At 48.1% G+C, this 20,096-nt stretch overlaps 1 non-coding gene across 1 annotated transcript; it reads left to right on the forward strand.

The window, feature by feature from the left end:
* Positions 1 to 377: 377 nt before the first annotated feature.
* Positions 378 to 450, forward strand: Trnas-uga. The gene has a single exon. It is a non-coding gene; the product is annotated as a tRNA-Ser (tRNA).
* Positions 451 to 20,096: the final 19,646 nt, after the last annotated feature.

Consider the following 20,096-nt stretch of genomic DNA (forward strand, 5'->3'; position numbering starts at 1 on the left):
AATCTCCAAACACAGCTATGTGACTGGCGCGCGTCCGAAAAGAATCCGCCTGGTCCGGGTATTGAACCCGGGACCTCTCCATTACAGGTGGAGCGCTGTGCCATTTGAGCTAACCAGGGGTCAGTTGGTACAGCCCTCCACCTGTAATGGAGAGGTCCTGGTTTCGATACCCGGACCAGGTTGTGTTTGTCCTTTGTCCCTCTTGTTCCACTTCTCCAGGGATTATTTTCGTCATTCTTGTCCAGCTCGTTTGCACCTTTGCATTTAATTTAAATATAATAACCTTAAATGGCAAATATAATAACCTTAAAAGGCACCCTTGTTGGTGTTACACTGGTGGCGCCTGATAAAACCCGTTTGCTCTACCGACGTCTAACCCCTGGTTAGCTCAGTTGGTACAGCGCTCCACCTGAAATGGAGAGGTCCCGGCTTCGATACCCGGACCAGGCGGATTTTTTCGGTTGCGCACAAGTCAGCTGTATTTGGAGATTTGTATCTGTCCTTTGCCCCTCTTGTTCCCCTTCTCCAGGGATTATTTTAGTCGTATTCAAGACACTTATTTTCTACCCGTCACCTCCACACCGCCCTCCACTTGCACACGGCCAGATGATTCGCTAGAGTTTACACACGACTACAAAGGATGGTGAAAGTGTCCACAGGAAACAGAGGACCACGCCCTCAACACAATGGCCAAGGCCACTTTCATCCACCGAAGAAACACCCCGGACGATTGTAATCGTGTGCAAGTGGAGGGCGGTGTGGAGATGATGGGTATAAAAGGAGTGTCTTGAATAAAATTTAGTAGCTGTGTTTTGAGACGTCTTCTGTTTGTCCCTTCTTTGTAGCCTCCGTCTTGGATTTTAGAAACGTCAGAGTTTTTTTTTTCATGTTTTTTATAGTGATGCATAATTTATATTTATAAAAGTTATCCATTTTTATTATCTGCAAATCAATGAACATAATCACAGTGTTGAAAGCACAAGGGGCATTGTAGATAGATATTAACATATTTTTTTCAAAGAAGGTACATTTTATCAGGATTGTTGTGGTGTGGTTTCACCCCAGACAAAACTGTAGTAAACTAAATGGGAATAAATACCGGATTATAAATAATTATTTTAACGTCAACTGGAGGAGTTGATCTCAGCTGATGTTTATTGGCACGTACCCGGAATGCGAGACACCTATTTTTTTTTTATCATATTCTAGGCTTGCTTTTGTTTGAGTGTGTTTTCCTGCGTGCTTGCGGTTTTCTTTTTTTTTTTTTTTGTGCCGGTACGCCACACCGACAAAATATGACAACCTTGAAATCAAATATTTCATATGACTGTTTCATTACTGATTAACAAAAAAGCTGTCAAATTATTCGAAATTTCTATGGGATTTGAATTGAACAAGATTGGTCGTCTGATCTTAAAATTGGGTTTATTTTAGGACGAAAGATACTAGCCCTTGTTGTATGAGTGTTAGTGCTTAATCCATTATCGCGAGCCCATCTCCGTATTATTAATAAAGTGAAATTAACAGCATTTACGTTTCTGATTTGAATAATTTTAAGAAGTATTATCACATGGAGGGTGGTTACTAAGCTATGAATTAATAGCTGATAAATGTAGACCTCGAATTCCAGAGTGATTAAGTTTACGAGTTAGAATGTTATGGTCGACAAAGTCGAATGCTCTAGTAAAACCGACAAACACGCCACCTGCTCGTTTTACTGCCTCGAAAATTTGTGGAATATATTGTTTTTTTTTTCAATAAAAAAGCAAACTCTTTTGAATGGTGTTTCTTGAAACCAAATCGATATGATAACAGTAAATCATATCTATTTATGAAATGTATAAGGTGGCACTGATTAAGTTTTTCTAAGCCCATGTAAAATACAGGCGAGACTGAGATTGGTCGATGACTTCTAAAATCGTGTTTATCTCCGTTCTTATATAAAACGCATACTTTCACTACCGGCAGTGTCCTTATATACCAGACCAAAACGACGTAATCAAAATGAAGGTTATGTACCGTGCTAGTATATCAATAACGTGCTCTACCGGGCGTATTTGTATGTAATCACAGTCGCAACTTGAACTATATTTCATTGCATAAGAGTAGAAACTATCTTACAATCATTAACAGGTTAAAGAAATATAAAACAACTATTCCTGCTGCCTATTTATTTGCAAGGATTAGCGTTACTGTTTGTACTAAATAAATTTGCACAATATTCACTCAAGTCGTTGGCTAGAAAGATTCTATTTGAACCTACACAGTCTCGTTCAATGTTATTGAAACGTTGACGGCTTCAACCGAGATTTAAAACTGTTTCTTTTTTCTAAGGATCAAGTTCGTACGACCATTATTACTTCCAAAACATTAGATTGATGTTCGATCTGAGCCGTCCGTAGCAATTTAGCTCATGGGTTGTGGTATGACTTATTAGAGCACGTATGGGGGCCTCTAGCTTTGGCAAATTTCTGGTGCATTGCATTTTTTATTTCGATTTTGTCAAGTATATTTTAGAGTTATTTAATGTTTTCTCATCATTTTGATGTGTCTTTGATTTTGGTACAAAAATGGCCCTTGTAAATGCTTTTGAAGGACTTCCAAAAGTGATTTAATACTTCATAAACATTCTTCAAACATAACATATCACTCCAATAGGTATTCGACCTCTTTTCTAAATGCATTTAACCGCCCGGCGATTATGTACTGAAACGAGAACGACTGAGTATTTCTACATCGTTTATACGTTTCAATTTTTAAAGGCATGAATATTGGAAGGTCATCACTTAAGTGGCAGTTCATTACTTCGCATTTTTTATATTTACGCTGTCGATATTTCGAATAAATAAATTAATTATTACAGTAACTCGTGTTGAAATATGTATCGTACTTAAACACACATTTCTTTTAATAATAATATTCATATACTTTTTAAAGTTATGTCTTTCAGGGTAGCAATATTAACATTTCCGCCACAAATAGCTGAATCGCCATACGCTAAAACCATTTTTAATTAATATTTTTGTCTGGAGGCCTATAAAACAGACCATTTATTTCACTACAAACACGCACTGTTAATACTTCGTATTCACGTGTAGCACATGGTTAGTCCGTCAACAGTTCCTACTGCACTCTATCCTTGATTATCAAACACAGTCCGTAACCACGGCGAGCAGTACATTTTTAAAAAAAGCAAGCATAGTTGGGATGTCTCTAAACATCCATATCACTGCGATACCAGGATTCTGATAATATTATTGCATGCAAGGGAAAAGAACCTGATTAAAAATCCTTCAAAATCCAAGCTGTTACTGCTAGCAGATTGTGCATTCATATAAAACATTTCGTATAATCATTCCTTTCAGTGCCAAGATAGCTTTCAAGGTCAAAGGGAAGCAATCAATTTTGACCAAACATTCAGAGATTAAAATAATTAACTATTCTCGCCAAAAAGACCGAAACATGACATCAATTTCCGCGAGTAATCCTCACATCTAACAACAGCCCCTGGGTTTCTATATGGTTTAATTATATGCTATAATGCACATCCTATGTTATATATTCATAAGTTTCAACAGCAACTGGTTAAAAAATAAATATTGTATGTTCTGATATACCAATATTTTTCTTTCAAATAACGCCCCTTTTCTAATGCGGTCATTGTTAATTTCAGAGTCTGAAAGATTGCCTTCGCAAGTACTTGTGGTCAATGTGGGTGAGTTTATTAAAAGCCATCACTACATCAGTCGAAGGTTTATATCTCAAAAACATAATGGGGTTTACAGATGGAAAACTGTCGGATACTGGCAAACGTCTTATATGGCTTAACATTTATACTGCTAAACCCTTTCGCAGCCCAAGAGTTCAATATTTTTTTTATTATTATTTTAGATTTGGGCATTGCTAAAATAGGAAGATATGAACGAATTTGAATATAATTTCAGGACGCGCTTAAAGGTGAACGAATCGTTCGGAGGTTTCCTAGTAGATCTCGGTCACCACACCAATACCGCAAGAGTGCTGCTTCACCCGAAATTTCAAAAGGGCTGCGCTGACTTAGCCCTTTTAAGAAAATATGTTAACCTTAGCACATTGCGTCAGCAAAACAAATTAGAAAAATGACAGAATCGGCAGGCGACCGAGTAGTTCTTTTGGCAGCGTGTCTCCCTTTGAGGAAAGCGTTTAACGTCTGCGCTCAAATTTTGTAGAATGTAATGCATGCCCCAACTTACTTTAAATCATGGACTTCAATCACATACAGAAAGCGTTTCAACTGTCTTACTTATGTATTTTAACAAGAGGGAAACAGGGACGTTTAAGAAATACAACTCCCAGATACTTAAATATTGTACAACCCCCTTAATAAACTTTAATAAAATTCACTGGCATATCGTGGGATGAAAATTGGTTTTTCGATCACCTTATAATTTTTTCTTCATTTATTTAAGTATGATGGTGTGAGATAACATCCATGATGCTCTTGGGTAAATTTCTCTAATCAAAAGGCTTTAAGCCAAAATTGAGCCAAGAGATTCATTGGACCACACTTCGAAATAAACGCTTACTGTATCGTTGTATCTAATTCGGACGTCGCGTTGTACTGCCGTCTGAAACGTGCAATTCACCTTATATCTTCTGCTTGGTAGTAACTTCAACTTCCTTTTTATCACCCTCAAATTAAACACAGGTGCATACTCTGATATTATAATAGTGATCAAAGTTGCCAAACTGAATTTCGAAAGAGGTCAATTTGTGTCACACCATCAGTTAGGTAGCAGAGTAAGAATACGCCGTCCCGAGGCCAGGTGCCTTGGGACGGCGTCATTTGTGCATGGACGGTGCTTCACTATACCAGAATGACTTCAATTACTTGTTAATTAAAAGACCACGTAAGTCAAGTAACTCAAAATCAGAATGGTTACGCAAGTAAATATGCTGTATCTTTTTTACACTGCAGTCTCTCATTAGAAACCCCGTACCTTGTTTAGTTGCATTGATGTACAGTGCAGACTAGCGTCCATAGTCGATGATCACGCAAGACGTCTCTTGCAGGTCAGGAGTGCTTAAACTATTTTATTCTAACTTTGGCAGACAAGTAGCATGCTTAAATTGCTAATAAGGGTACGTTTATTTTGTCTAAAAATTAACTGTCACGTTAATCGAGCCACGGTCGTCCAGGGATGGTGCTCCAAAGACCATTAGTTCGCAGGTTCCACTGCTCGAGCAATATTAATAAAGACCTCAAGTTCGTCACAAAAACCCTTTGCAGCGGTTTTTGTGACGTGAGACCGCCGAGTTCTAATTGGCTCTCATTGGATGATAGTGGGTAGACATCAAAGCAAGCTGCCTTGAGATTTACCCACTATCCTTCACTCACAGCCTATCAGAGCTCGGCATTCTGAAGGCCACCATACCCCTGCAAAAGAGGCAGACGAACTAGCGCTCCGCATTGCCTCTAGCTTAATGTGGTGATACCTGCTCCAGCAATCTTTCTTGTGTACTCACTGTTTTTTTGTTGTATTTTTTTTATCTGACAGAAACAAAAGAATGTTATGCCAATGAAAGACATGAAACTCATTGAACAAGCAATGGTGAGAGTTTGCTTTTGACGGTCGCCATTTTTATGGATACATTGCTAGGACGATCAGCCGGCAGAAGAAAAAACAGGACATGTGATGACGAGGCGTACAACGGTTTTTATGTCCATCCAAGGGCGTGATACCCAGAACGAGATGGTCGTGCGCGCCAATGACCCGTCGTAGCCGTAACCTTCCTCGCGGTACCCGTCCCGACGAAAGCAACGACCCTAGCGGTGAATACGAAGTCATGGAGCACACCCACGAAGGCATACACATATAGGAACAAGGGACAGCCAACAGCGGGGTGGGATTGTAGATGAAACGTTCGTTGGATTTCGGCCTCCATCCTCAGAGTCATAGAGCTTTGTACAAGCCACGTCCGCACGACAGCACGGTCTGGGTCAGTACCACGAAGAAGACGAGGCCTGCGGGTGACGTCATCTTTAGTAGACCCCCGACCTGCCCCAAAAGGCAAATGTACGTTGATGATGGACCAGAGAAGCCGCCAAGCGGCAGACACGTCGGCCTTGCCACCTGCTAGCGTCGCGCTCGATGTGAAACGCTGCGAGACACGCTGGTGTCGATGCTGAGGCAAGTATGCCCCGAGAAACTGAGGGGTCTGTTATACTCCGACGTTGAGCGCAGAGAACGCTGCATAGCGCTGAACCATAGCCTTTTACACGCTGACAAAGTCTGGCAGATCGTCACGAGAAGCGGCCGCTGAAATGGAAAAGGTGGAGCGGCACACAACGGATGGGAGGAGAGCCACGTGACTTGCGCCCTTCTTCGCCGAGACGCCGAAACGCACTTCTCCCGAGTGAACAAGATTGTTTGGGTCATCGCCGCCGCAAACGCTGTGTGCTGACCGTCCCGGTTCCCCGAGAAACGGTAATTTGATGCTCTGTGCTACCAAGATCCTCGCACTCCATATCTGCGACGGAGCAGTCATGGCTCCACCGTCAAACTGCTAGGCTTTTTGAGTATAAAGGAGGCTATGGCTGAACGTGCGTCTTTGATTGGCCGGTGACCCGGAACTCGATATCAGCGACATGTCAGTATCTGTGTACGTTGTGCTACTCCGCGTTTGCTACGTTCAACGTCGGAGTATGACAGAACCTTGATGTAGAGTAGGAGAGAGCGCGCGGGGACATCAACGAGCTGCACTTTAACACGCTGAGAGCCGCACCTTAGCCCCCCCTGGTCTAGATATTGATGGTTGCGATGTCCAGTGTAGAGGATGACGATGAATATGCACATCCACCATACGACACGGTCCGCAGCAAAATGGAGAGGAGAGGTTGCGATGTTTCATCGATAGCTGTTCACTAAGTAAACGGTCTCAGCCCCCGGCATTTTGAAGGTAGCCTAACTCATTGAACTTAGAGTAGAATCCTTGGGGGTTCCGACGAGCCTTGTCGTAAGCTCAAGCCTGGTATTCCTTTTTCCAAAGTTAAACTGAGCAAAGCGGGGGGAAAATAATTACTGAAACTGTTTGGAAACATAAGTTTAAAGCTCTCCGGTTTGTTTCTTTTTATTTTTTGTACTGGAACCGACTGGGTGGTTCGCAGTATTACCAGTATGCTGCCAGAAAGCGAAATGACGCCACGAATGCAGTTCAATCCACCTAGTGAACCAAATATTGTCACGGGTGGTGACCAAAAGAAAACAGGAAATAAACAAGAAGAAATATACGTTTAATGTGGCGAACTTGTGCCAAAAATAAAAGAGTACAAAAGATAATAATAGAGCGTCGCGGGCGTCGAAGTCGGCGTGGCAGCAGAGTCGAACGCTGGGGCGAGACTGACTGCGCTCGCCTGTCGGGATCCCTATGTACCCTCGTGGGTTTCTGGATCGTTCGGCGTAGAAGGTTCGGCGCGTAGAACATTCTAACCGCGAATCAACAAGACGGTTCTCGAATTCACCAGAACATCAAATTACACTCTCAACAAAAATATGCAGCCGCTGCCAGGAATCGAACCCCGGCCTTTTGCGTGAGAGGCAAGCGCGATAACCGTTAGGCCACGCGCGCGCTGCCTACTTGGCCAGCTGCGCGCGCGGCATTACTCCCCCCTTTAAAAAGTGCATCGTCCCGATGCAACCCAAAAACAAAACAAAGCAAATAAAAAGAACGGTAAACTAAAGAGTATTTGGAATACGTAAGGTCAACTGTCCTATCGAGCGTAGTACGGCTTCATGCGCACGACGTGGACGACTTCTGGTCGTGGAGGGCGGCGTGATGAAGTCCGTGTTCCGTCGGGCATCACCTCGTAGTTCAGATCCCCGAGTCGACGAAGCACTTTGTAGGGTCCAAAGTAACGTTTCAGGAGCTTCTCGCTGAGACCGCGGCGGCGAATCGGTGTCCACACCCACACCCTGTCTCCGGGCTGGAAGTGGACGTCCCGACGACGAAGGTTGTAGCGGCCAGTGTCGACACGTTGTTGAGCCTGAATCCGAAGTCTGGCGAGCTGACGGACTTCTTCTGCCCTTTAGGCAACCACCTGGGCGTCGTCGCTTGCGTCGACAGCCGCTTCGTGGGGTAACATAGCGTCCAGCATTGTCGTTACCTTGCGCCCATGCACCAGCTGAAAGGGTGTCATTCCGGTGGTCTCTTGTACAGCCGTGTTGTAGGCGAATGTGACGTACGGCAGCACCTCGTCCCATGTCTTGTGCTCCACGTCGACGTACATGGAGATCATGTCGGCGATGGTCTTGTTGAGTCTCTCCGTTAGCCCGTTGGTCTGCGGGTGGTACGCCGTGGTGCGGCGATGGCTGGTGTGGCTGAGACGAAGGACTTCTTGCGTCAGCTGGGCCATGAATGATGATCCACGGTCTGAGATCAGGACTTCGGGAGCGCCGTGCCGGAGGACGATGGATTCAATGAAAAACTTGGCAACTTCCACAGCAGTTCCGGAAGGAAGGGCTTTCGTTTCGGCATACCGCGTGAGATAATCTGTGGCGACGATGATCCAGCGATTTCCCGACGTCGACGGCGGAAAAGGGCCAAGTAGATCCATTCCGATCTGCTGGAAGGGTGCTGTTGGCGGAGGAATTGACTGCAAGAGTCCGGCCGGCCTCGTCGGAGGTTTCTTTCGTCGCTGGCATTCATGACATGATCGCGTGTACAGGTGGACGGTTTTGGGGAGCTTGGGCTAGTAATACTTTTCACGAATACGTGCCAGGGTCCGGCTGTAACCAAGGTGTCCGGACGTCGGGTCGTCGTGGCAGGCTTGAAAGATCTCCTCCCGAAGGTCGGTCGGGATTACCAGCAGCCATGGCGAGTTGTTGTTCCCGAAGTTCTCTTTGTAGAGTACACCTTGTCTAATGGCGAAGGTCGGCAGCGCTCGTGAAAAAACACGTGGCATCGCACTCCCGCGCCCTTCCAGGTGCTCTATTAGTGCGCGCAGCTCAGGATCGTCTCGTTGACGCCGGGCCATGTCGTCGATGTTCACTGCGCCCAGAAAACACTCGTCGTCATCGTCGTCGCTGCTGCCGGAAGGTGTTGCGACGGGAGCTCTGGACAGGCAGTCGGCGTCGCTGTGCTTGCGGCCTGACTTGTAGACGACGGTCATGTTGAACTCTTGTAGTCGGAGACTCCACCGCGCGAGGCGTCCTGACGGGTCCTTGAGGTTCGCAAGCCAGCAGAGCGAGTGGTGGTCCGTGACTACCCGGAACGGGCTCCCGTATAAGTACGGACGAAACTTCGTGATTGCCCAGACGACCGCAAGGCATTCTTTCTCAGTCGTGGAGTAATTTCTCTCCGCCTTGGTCAATGTCCGACTTGCGTAGGCGATGACTCGCTCGGTGCCTTCTTGTACTTGAACCAAAACCGCGCCAAGCCCTGCGTTACTTGCGTCCGTGTGAATCTCGGTTTCCGCATCCTGGTCGAAATGTCCAAGAACAGGAGGAGTCTGTAGTCGTCGCTTCAGCTCGTCAAATGCCTGCTGCTGTTCATCGGCCCATTCGAACTTCTCGGTGTCCTTCGTGAGGTGTGTGAGCGGTGCGGAAATTCTTGCGAAATCTCGAACGAAGCGCCGATAGTAGGCACATAGCCCAAGGAACCTTCGGACGGCCTTCCTGTCTCTTGGCGCTGGAAATGCTGCGACGGCACGAGTCTTCTCGGGGTCTGGGCGGACACCTTCGTTACTAACCACGTGGCCGAGGAACTTCAGTTCGTCATAAGCGAACCGACACTTTGACGGCTTCAGGGTGAGTCCGGCGGTCCGTATGGCTTGGAGAACTGCTCGGAGTCGTCGCAAGTGCTCGTCGAAGTCGCTGGAAAACACGACGACGTCGTCGAGGTAGACGAGACAGCTCTGCCACTTTAGTCCTGCCAGTACGGTGTCCATGACACGTTGGAAAGTTGCTGGCGCCGTGCACAGTCCGAAGGGCATCACTTTGAACTCGTACAGTCCATCCGGCGTGACGAAGGCTGTCTTTTCTCGGTCCCTTTCGTCGACTTCGATCTGCCAGTAGCCGCTCTTCAGGTCCATCGATGAGAAATATCGAGAGTGGCGCAGCCGGTCTAGAGTGTCGTCGATGCGGGGGAGTGGGTAGACGTCTTTCTTCGTCACCGTGTTCAGCTGCCGGTAGTCTACACAGAGCCTAAGCGTCCCGTCTTTCTTCTTAACCAGTACGACTGGAGAGGCCCAAGGACTGCTTGAAGGTTGAATTATGTCGTCGTTCAGCATTACTTGAACTTGCTCCTGGATCGCCTGCCTTTCTTTAACGGAGACTCTGTATGGCGATCGATGCACCGGGCGCGCGTCGTCCTCGGTAACGATGCGGTGCTTCGCAACGGTGGTTTGGCGCACCTTCGACGACGTGGCAAAGCAGTCGCGGTATTCGGCGAGAAGGTTAATCAACTGTCGTCGTTTCGGGCCCGGGAGTTTAGGGTCAATGTCGAGCTGCGCTGGCGACGCACTGTCTTGCTGAGGTGGCGAGAATTCGTCAGTAATGGCGGCGACAGCGGCGGAGTTTTGGAGTTCCTCGACCTGGCCCACGGCTGCACCTTTTGTGAGGTGTTGCGCTTCATTTCGGAAGTTCGTGACGAGGACCACAGTGAGGCCATCCTGAAGTTCAGCAACTCCTCTTGCGACGCCTATTCCTCTTCCCAGAAGCAACTGGAGGCTTCCTTCGAGCAGAACTTCGCCGCAGAAATCTTCGGTGATCCCGACGGGTACGAAAACACTCGACCGCGGCGGTAAGTTCACGTGGCTGGCGAGGACTCGTACCGCAGATGACGTCGCTTTGGGTTCCTCCAGTGGTGAAACAGGCTTTCGCAGCGTCAACCGGTTTGCTCCGAGGTCGATGACGGCGCCATACTCGCAGAGGAAGTCCATTCCGAGGATAACGTCCCTCGAACAGTCTTGCAGAACGACGAACTTTACAGGGCACGTCTCACCGTGGATCTCGACGCGAGCGGTGCATCGCCCGACTGGTGTGATGAGGTGCCCACCGGCGGTTCGTATTTGAGGTCCATCCCACGGCGTCGTGACTTTTCGAAGGCGGCGGGAGAGCCTCCCACTCAAAACTGAGTAGTCTGCTCCGGTGTCCACGAGTGCCGATGCGTCGTGGCCGTCGATGATGACGTTTAGGTTGTTGGACACCGTTTCAGGAGCGTCGTTTCGGTCTCCGGTAGCGTTCGAGTGGGGGCCCTCCGACGTTCGTGGAGGATCTTGGCGTCGGTCGTCTTCGGCAACTCCACCTCCAGGGGTTGCCGCGCCTAGTTTCCCCGGCGTGGAGCGAGGGGTGACAGGCTTTCACGTCGGGGTCGGTGCATCGGCGAAGCTGGACGTCGTGGTGACGGCGACCGGAACTCTTGGCGTGACGCAGGCTCGGGGGACTGGGGTCGTCGCAGGTACTCGTCGATCTCCAGAGGGCGTTCACCATACCGGGGGCGCGGGTCGCTTGGATGGAATCCGCGCAGCCCGAGTCGTCGGTATAGGCATCGGCGGTACACATGGTCAGCTTCCCCGCAGTGGTAACACAGCGGGCGTCGGTCGGCCGTCCTCCAGACGTCTGTCTTCCTCGGCGCAGGTCGCTCTGGGGGAACGTGCGCCTGATCTTCCGGCCGTCGGGGGTACTGCGGCGTTGGGGCGTCTCTTCGGGGTGGCGCCGTGGCTTGGCGGGAAGCTTGCGGCGGTCGTCGGGCCATGGCGGCGTAGCTCAACGTCGGTTCCTCCGGTGCCACCCTGGTGACGGGAACCTCTTGTTGGAGCGCGCGATGCACTTTTTCTCGGACAGCCTCGGCGATGGAAATGGTTGGCGGACGGCTGGTGGTTGGCAGCAACCTTCGCAGTTCCTCCCGGACAACCTCCCGGATAATTTCGCGGATGTCCGTACCAGGCACGTTTTCACCGCTAAGCAGCGCGGTTGCAGTGATGCTTGGCTGCCGCTGGTAGTGGGAAGCGCGCGCTTGGAGGGCGCGCTCGATGTTTGTCGCCTCGCTGACGAAGGCGTCGACGGTTGCCGGCGGGTTGCGGACGAGGCCTCCGAAGATGTCGTCCTTCACGCCCCGCATCAAAATGCGCAGCTTCTTTCCCTCGGTGGCCTGAGGATCGGCGCGGGAGCTCAGGCGGAGCACGTCTTCCACAAAGCTCGTGACGCTTTCATTGGGGCCCTGGGTCCTGGTTCGCAGTAGGTCCTCGGCTCTCTCTCGGCGGTGGTGGTTGACGAACGTAGCCTTCAGGTCGGTCTTGAGGATGTCCCACGACGTCAAAGAGGACTCATGGTTCTCGTACCAGTGTTTGGCGGTTCCCTCAAGCGAGAAGTAAACGTTGTGCAGGCGTTGCTCGTCGGTCCAGCCATTGTGGCGGGCAACGCGTTCATACTGGTCAATCCAGTCTTCGACGTCTTCGTAGAGTTCACCGTGGAAGGGGGCAGCCGTCCGCGGTGCGAAGGGCATGTAGACGACGGGAGAAGCGGCGGGGGCTTGCGACTGGTTGGCCATCGTCGTCTTCTGCGGCTTGGGCTTGTTCAGGAGCAAACCGTACTCAGGATCCTCTCCCTTGGTGCGGCGGCTGGACCGAATTTCAGGTTCTGCGGTGAGTGGTCTTCTCACCGAGCCGGGAATCGGACTTGCACTGCGGTCCCTTGGAGGAGAACGCTGCACGGGCATGCGGTACCCCGCACCTCCACCAAAATGTCACGGGTGGTGACCAAAAGAAAACAGGAAATAAACAAGAAGAAATATACGTTTAATGTGGCGAACTTGTGCCGAAAATAAAAGAGTACAAAAGATAATAATAGAGCGTCGCGGGCGTCGAAGTCGGCGTGGCAGCAGAGTCGAACGCTGGGGCGAGACTGACTGCGCCCGCCTGGCGGGATCCCTATGTACCCTCGTGGGTTTCTGGATCGTTCGGCGTAGATGGTTCGGCGCGTAGAACATTCTAACCGCGAATCAACAAGACGGTTCTCGAATTCACCAGAACATCAAATTACACTCTCAACAAAAATGTGTAGCCGCTGCCAGGAATCGAACCCCGGCCTTTTGCGTGAGAGGCAAGCGCGATAACCGTTAGGCCACGCGCGCGCTGCCTACTTGGCCAGCTGCGCGCGCGGCAATATGTTGTGGACGAAATGTAACGAGAGCACGTTTTCGCAAAAGTAACTTGTACAAAATGTCGCAGCGTCTATAGAAAGCGCGTGTCTACTAAAGTTACGTCGATGAAACGTTGACGCCGAAACACGTCTCGATTAAACTATGCCAACTCGGATTAGCTCGGGAACACCGAGTGATCATTGATCACGTAGCGGCTCATTACGTAGGCAGCTTGTGGGCCGTCTTGGGAAATGGGAGCTGGCTATTCTCCTCTCTTGCCAAGATGAAAGTGACGCGGGCAAGAGATGAAAGAACTGGGCTGTAGTACATGCCCATGCTGAGCCTAGCCTCACCTGCCGGTAAATTCGCCTAGACTCGTCGTGCTTAGCTCATGTTTGTGCTAAGGGAAGTTTGAGTAGGCTGAGCTAGCTTATGCGTTCCATGATTCGAAAGTGTAAGGCTCAAGGAGAGCCTGTGATATCATCCGCTCGAAGTATATATGAGTAGGAACTGAGAGAGAACGTCAGAACACAAAGCTCTGGGTGGAATGATTAGTCAGTAGGCGCAAATTTAGCAGCCTCTCCTTCTACTCACACTTCGAACAAGTTCGAAGGCGAAAGTCGGATGCCGGAGCTCGATGTTCCAACCAGCGCTCGATATTCTGACGTCCGCGCGCGCTCTAGTCTTCTCCTTTCCCTCAGTTTCTACCTGTATGCTATAGAACACAGATTATGCACCATTCGAGATTTCCTAAAATTTGAATTCATTACATCGGAATATATGAAAAAGAAACATAGAAGTTGCTCAATGCAAGTGAAATATTATAACGAAAGAAGCTCTTACATATTTGTCGAACAAAATAACTTAAGAAAACAGAAAACCAGAAAGACAGGTTTTGGTTAGAGGCTTTGCTTCACCAATGAGTCAGCGTTGGATGGCCACTATGAATATAAATTCCCCACTCGAGGAAAGAATAGTTGCTTTATATAGTCACTAATGCCATAAAAAACACAGGACGTGGCCTACTGTGTTCCCGACTCTTACTTCAACATTCGTTCTTCGGCGTTCTTAATTATCGGGTTATTCTGCGATTCGCATTGTTTGCGAGGCAATAACCGCATGATCGGGAGTAGCCACGCTTAAGCTGTCCCTTGCTGTGCGGTGAACAAGTGTCCCAAAAGGCGTCTTTGGCGCATGGGAGCGCGGGAAGGAGCACTCCTGTCAAAGGGCGAGACGGCGAACACGCAGGGACCGCTCGTTGACGAGGAAGCCACGCCCGTGCCGTCGTTGTTTCAAGTTGGGGGGAAAACAAACGCACGTGGATGCATTTGGCGGGTAAACAGAGGCACGCGGTGCGCAAAGACAAGACGTACTTGCAGGCCGTATAGAATGGGGGAGCGGAAGCATGGAAACTTTAAAATCGTGGCCCCGATTTCGTGTACCATGGACAGGTGTGATTGACATGCGCACATCATTTGTACTCTGTTCTTTTCTTTTTTCAACAGGATTGCACGGTTCCAGTGATCCCTACAGCTAAAGTTGGGAAACACATCCTCGTGTACGGAAAAAAGATCGCGGGGTGAAGTCCGAGGACTTTCAAGCTTATGCAAGGCTGATTATATGTTTTAAAAAAAGTGAATAAACTAATTCTGATATCGTTCAAGTATCAATAGGTATTGATTGAGGTTTATGTTTCATATCGACAGAATATGTCGACCGATTAAAATAGTTTTTAGTTGATTACTATTTGTCATATGTTTGGGGGGTATATAACTTAAACGTTTATAAACGTATGCAGCCTCGAAAATAAGCAACACTCTAATACCCGTGCCCCACGGGCAACTCGAATGCCATTTACAACGTATGACATTCGTGTGATCGACGAAATGGCTCGCGATCTGTCGCACGTGGAACGCCCCACGCTCGGAGTGCCGCGCGCTGATTCGCCGATCGTTCAAATGTCATTCGTTGTAAATGGCATCCGCGTTGCCCGTGTGGCACGGGTATAAGAGTATCTAATTGTGTGTATTTCTAAAGAACGATATACGCTTAAAGTTTATTTTACTATACTAAAAATAAAATTTGCAGCGATCTTAATTTTTAAAATTTTATTATTTATAAAATGCTGCATATAAAAGGAAGAGATTAACCTTTTGTTCGGCGAGTGGAGAGCCCGTATTTATATTAATTCTGGAGAAATTTAGATGGTACGTCACGGTGAACAGGGAAGGTGGGAAAGGGGGAGGGGGAAGCGAGGCAACTGGGGAGGGGGTGAGGACACTGTAGGAAAGTGAGGAGAGGAATTGAGAGAGGAAGGGAAGACGGTTCGCCCTCAAGCTTGGTGACAACAAAGTACATCGTTTTTACGAAAAAGGTTGGTAAGTTTTTTTATTAATGTTTTAAATCGAGCTTTCCATTTCTTCCTTTAGGTCTCATTCTATTTTCTCTTAATTTTATTTTAAGGAATTTGAGTTTACTCCCTTATCTAATGGCTCATCTAATGGCTTTCTGAAAAGAAAAAAAGATATTGGAATAGTCTGGTTGTGAGACACTTGTCAAAAAAAAATTATCTTTAAGAAAAAAAATCTTTAGAGGAAAATTGACGGCGCGAGACGCGATTTAGTCGGTAGTCACCTCTTTTCCACTTGCTTTCTCTGCATTTCGGGCGCGTGGAGGAGAGGTGGATTGGCTTCGCCTTCACGTTGAGGTCGAAAAAGCGAATGACCGTTCCGTGACGTCATAGACTTTGCGCGCAAAATTTCAAATGAATCTCTCGCCGTGAATATTGCTCTAAAAAAATTTTACGCGTGAAATTTTTTTCTTGACACGCGGGTCCAACCCAAATTGTTCTTTATTTTTTTTGTCAGGGGCTGTTTAAAGGAGTGATGCAACAATTTTTGTACTTTGCGCAAATACCGCTTAGAGCGGATCCCTGACGTTAATGACCTATGAAACAAGCGTTCGTTTTTCACCCCACGCAATAGAAGTCACAGAAAAAAATTAAAGAAAAACGAGCAGCGTTCACCCCCTCAACTCGCAGCCAGAACAAGCGGCCACGTGATCTGGAGCCGATTATATGCCGCCAGTGTTGATCATAGCCACGCGCTGGGGTTGGCAAAGCGCAGGACACGCGCTGAGTTCCAGACATTGTTATGGCTTGGCTGTTGTCGTCGTTGCAGCGATTGGACACGGGCCACTACCCGAATGCTTCTCGAGCTAGCAATTATCACGAGCCCAAGTCGAGTGCCCACGCAATGCTCGGGTCCAATCTATGAACCGCATTCAAATATCGTCACTTGGGTGTACTGCGATCCCCGAGTTACGTCATCAAATTTTGCAAAGGAGAGATTGAATGAAAATGATCGCTTTTGTCCTTGAAATTACACCGCAACAAAGGAGTTTCTCGGCCAGTGGCGTTGCGTGTGAGTATCCTTGAGTCCCAGGTGTGCTAGTAAGCTCGTTTCAAGTGAAAAACATTCCAATTGAATATCGTTGCACCGGTCCTTTAAGGTAAGGAAATGTAATTAATCGAAAAGGGAGGGAGGGCTAGGTAGGAGGAGGAGAGAGAGGGTAAGGGGGAGAGAGGAACAGGGAGGGAATCGGAGGTAGGTGCCAGACAGGGGAGAAGGAGGGGAAGCGAGGGGACGGAAGAGATGGGGAGAACGCGCTTAGGGGAGAGGGGAAGGAAGGGGAGTGACGGTAACTGAGAATGGGTGCGTCACGTGGCGTATAGTTCCCACAGCTAAATTTAGCGGAGATTTTGAATTGATGTGTAGGTTACGGTCCGTATTTGTCGTTTCTCGTGTGAGTTGAAACGTGGTGGCGCTGGTGCGCAAATAGCCCTCAATCACTTCTGTTTCTGAACTGGACGGCGGGTTTCTAAGCATTTGCGAAATCAAATCCTATGTTCTGGAATTGTCCACTTATAGCACTGTCGGACTTAGTTCACTCTTATGAAAAAAGAATGATGAGTAAAAAGAAATATAACACATACGTGAAGCGGAAGTGTGCCGGTGCTGTCCAATAAATGTCACCACTGAGTTCGTTGCCAAACAAGAAAAGGGCGAATATGTAAGCGCGATGTTCGTGTCTCGAATGTCGCATCCTTAAACCTGTAGTTGGGCTTAATACTAATGCACCGATCTCCCGGTGACTTGTGCGTAAGCTTTCTTTACGTAACCTAACGTTAGAAATCGGGGCTGATCGAACCAGCCTTTAAAGTAGTTAAAAGTTCTTTCCCCCTTCCTCTCGTTTTTCTCTCGCCACCACAGTCTCGCGTAATTCCCCAATTATGAACTCACACCAGCTCACTTGCGTCCTCACGTTTTGTTCCTTAAAAAGATCTGCATCTCACCAATTCAGTTGATGAATCATAATTCAAGGTTTTATGGTGTAGTCATCCCAAAAAATCCTGAGTCCATTGTTCAATTAAAACAACGTAATTTTGTTTAAAACACCTGCAGCCTTTTACTCACGGTATGCGTCGGGAATCTGCCACATTGTGAAACGGAACGAAGGAAGATTTACTTTTACAAACGCTCGCTGCGTCTTCCGGGACCAGCTGGACCGGATCACCTGAAGAGGACGGGACTGAACCCGTTGAACCACGACCGCACAACAACCAATTTGAGCTCCGTGTAAATGTGGGTTTCTACGTCCAGGCACTGCACCACACACCACGAACGTTTCAGCTCTTTGTCGCGTCGCCGTGTTGCACCAAACAGAACAAGATCGCCGAAGTCAATGCAGCGCAGTGGTGAACCTTGGCTTGTGGTTGCGCACTCGAGGACCCTGTGACTCCCTTCGCTTTCAAAGCACACACGACGATTACGAATGATACATTCCGTCTTCCGGGAACATCACAGGGGCACTTCTCCGGTCACGTCATCGCTACATGTACTCGCAAACCGCGGAGCTTCTCGCGTCCAGTCATACCAAAACAATACCGGTGCAATGTTAAACGTGCGTTGTTGCCAGATTTGCTCCGACCAAACAAAAAGCAGCTAAAGCAAACCGATTCTAGCTTCCAGCGTACGTCGGCTTTGCGCCGTGGCCAGATTTGCTCTCTGAGCTCTATCTTAAAGATGACCTGCAGGCAGGGCCGTAACCAGGGGGGGGGGGGGGGGGGGGGGGGTTAGGGGGTTCTGGCCCCCCCCGAAATTTTTTTCTGGGTACGGCCCTGGTCGGTGCACTTGCAGCCAGCCGATTTTAATCTCCACCTCTGCGCACGCGCAGTGGCGCCGGTCGGCTACCGGGTACCAAACCGGGACCGGTTCTCCGGTTTGCTGTAACTCTCCATTATATGCCACCGATGCACGATTCATAGGCGAAAATAAGACAATAGACACTTTCAAAATGGCCGCCGTTGTTCCCGAAACCCCCCCCCCCCCCCCCCCCCCCCCGAAATTTTTTTCTGGGTACGGCCCTGCTTGCAGGTGCAGCAACACTGTAATAAAGTTTTAATATGGCGGCCACCACGCAGCGTCGTAAATTCTGAGGAGGGTGCATGGGAAGCGGCGGCACCTTCCCCCTCCTGGTGTTCTGGTGTTACACGGCCGTTTCGCTTGCAATTAAAGGGTTGAAGCCACAACGAAATCAACTGAAACGGCACGTGTTCAGATCAAGGACACGCTTTTTATATAAGTTTTAACTGCTTAAAACGAGTAATTAGACCCATAACTTCATTCGTGGTGTGTAAAAACAATTATCATGACCCCTAATTTAGATACAAACATGGGCGACACGAGGGAAGCCGCATTGCCATCGACCAGAATCTATCGCAGCTGATCGCAGCGGGCGAAAAGCACGGCAAGCAAGGAGGATAGAACGGTAGGCGAAGGCATGACGTCAGCCGCGTAGCCTCCACAAGCCATGCTCCCTTGACGCCTCGCCTCTTTCTCATTTTCCGCCCTACTCTCCTCACTTATCAGCCCAACGTGACCAGATCATGTGACCGTAGCTAGCCTTCGTGTAGCCTTCGATCTGATAAAACCTACCGGACGGAGCGCGTGCAAGCCTGCAAGGAATCCTTCTGCAATCAACCATCCATCTCGCACGTGACATGTCACGCGCACCAATCCCCAGAGAGATCTGCGGTCACGTTGGGCACAATATCGTTTAAAATTTTTATGACTAGGCTTCACCAATATTGCAACGTGCCCCCTCCTAGTACTTATAACCTCCTTGATGGTAAGCTTGATGATAAGCGCGGGCTTCGCCCCGTCCCGCAACATAGCGTAATTGCTTTTAGTGCATATCTGTCTCCGAGACATGTTTCTTTCCGTGGCATTTGTCTACACGGTCATTTCTAAGTGCGTCCCCAAGCATTCCGTTGCTTCGATAGCCGGCAGTGCCGCGGTCGTCGCTGGGGGTGATGCATCGTTTCGAGGTCGGCTACATGGTTAGTTATTTATTTTATTTATTTGAATAATAATGCCGGCCTACTTTTGAGAACCAAGGCATGTGAGTACATATGTGACATATACAACAGCACAGCTCTAGTTATGCATAGCTTCAAAAAAACATAGCTGAGAAAAAGTAAAAGGCATATAGTACAAACGCTTCCAAATAAACAGAGGTAACACTTGGCAAATAATAAGTCAAATGGATTTAAAACTCTATCTAAGGCGCTGACTAACGAGTCGAAGGTGGCACTGCCCGTAATATTGTGAGGCATGCCATTCCAGTTAAAGAGTAGTTAAAAATGTCTTTTTTACATTGAATCTCTCGAAGAAGATTGTCATGCTTCTGCCGTGTGACTCGACTGAGATTGTACACCAGATAGTCTTCGAACTTCATTCCAATCTTATCGTGTATTATTTTTACAAAAAATTCAGACGCTTTAGTTTTCTGCGGGTCGATAACTGGGTTATACTGAATAACGCATAAAGGGACGACACAGACGTGCGCATGCCGTATGCACTATATATAAGTCGCAGTGACTTCTTTTGCACTCCCTCAAGTTTGTCAATCAATGA

The sequence above is a fragment of the Ixodes scapularis genome, unplaced genomic scaffold (assembly GCF_016920785.2).
Source record: "Ixodes scapularis isolate PalLabHiFi unplaced genomic scaffold, ASM1692078v2 ptg003262l_1__unscaffolded, whole genome shotgun sequence".
Classification (NCBI taxonomy): Eukaryota; Metazoa; Arthropoda; class Arachnida; order Ixodida; family Ixodidae; genus Ixodes; species Ixodes scapularis.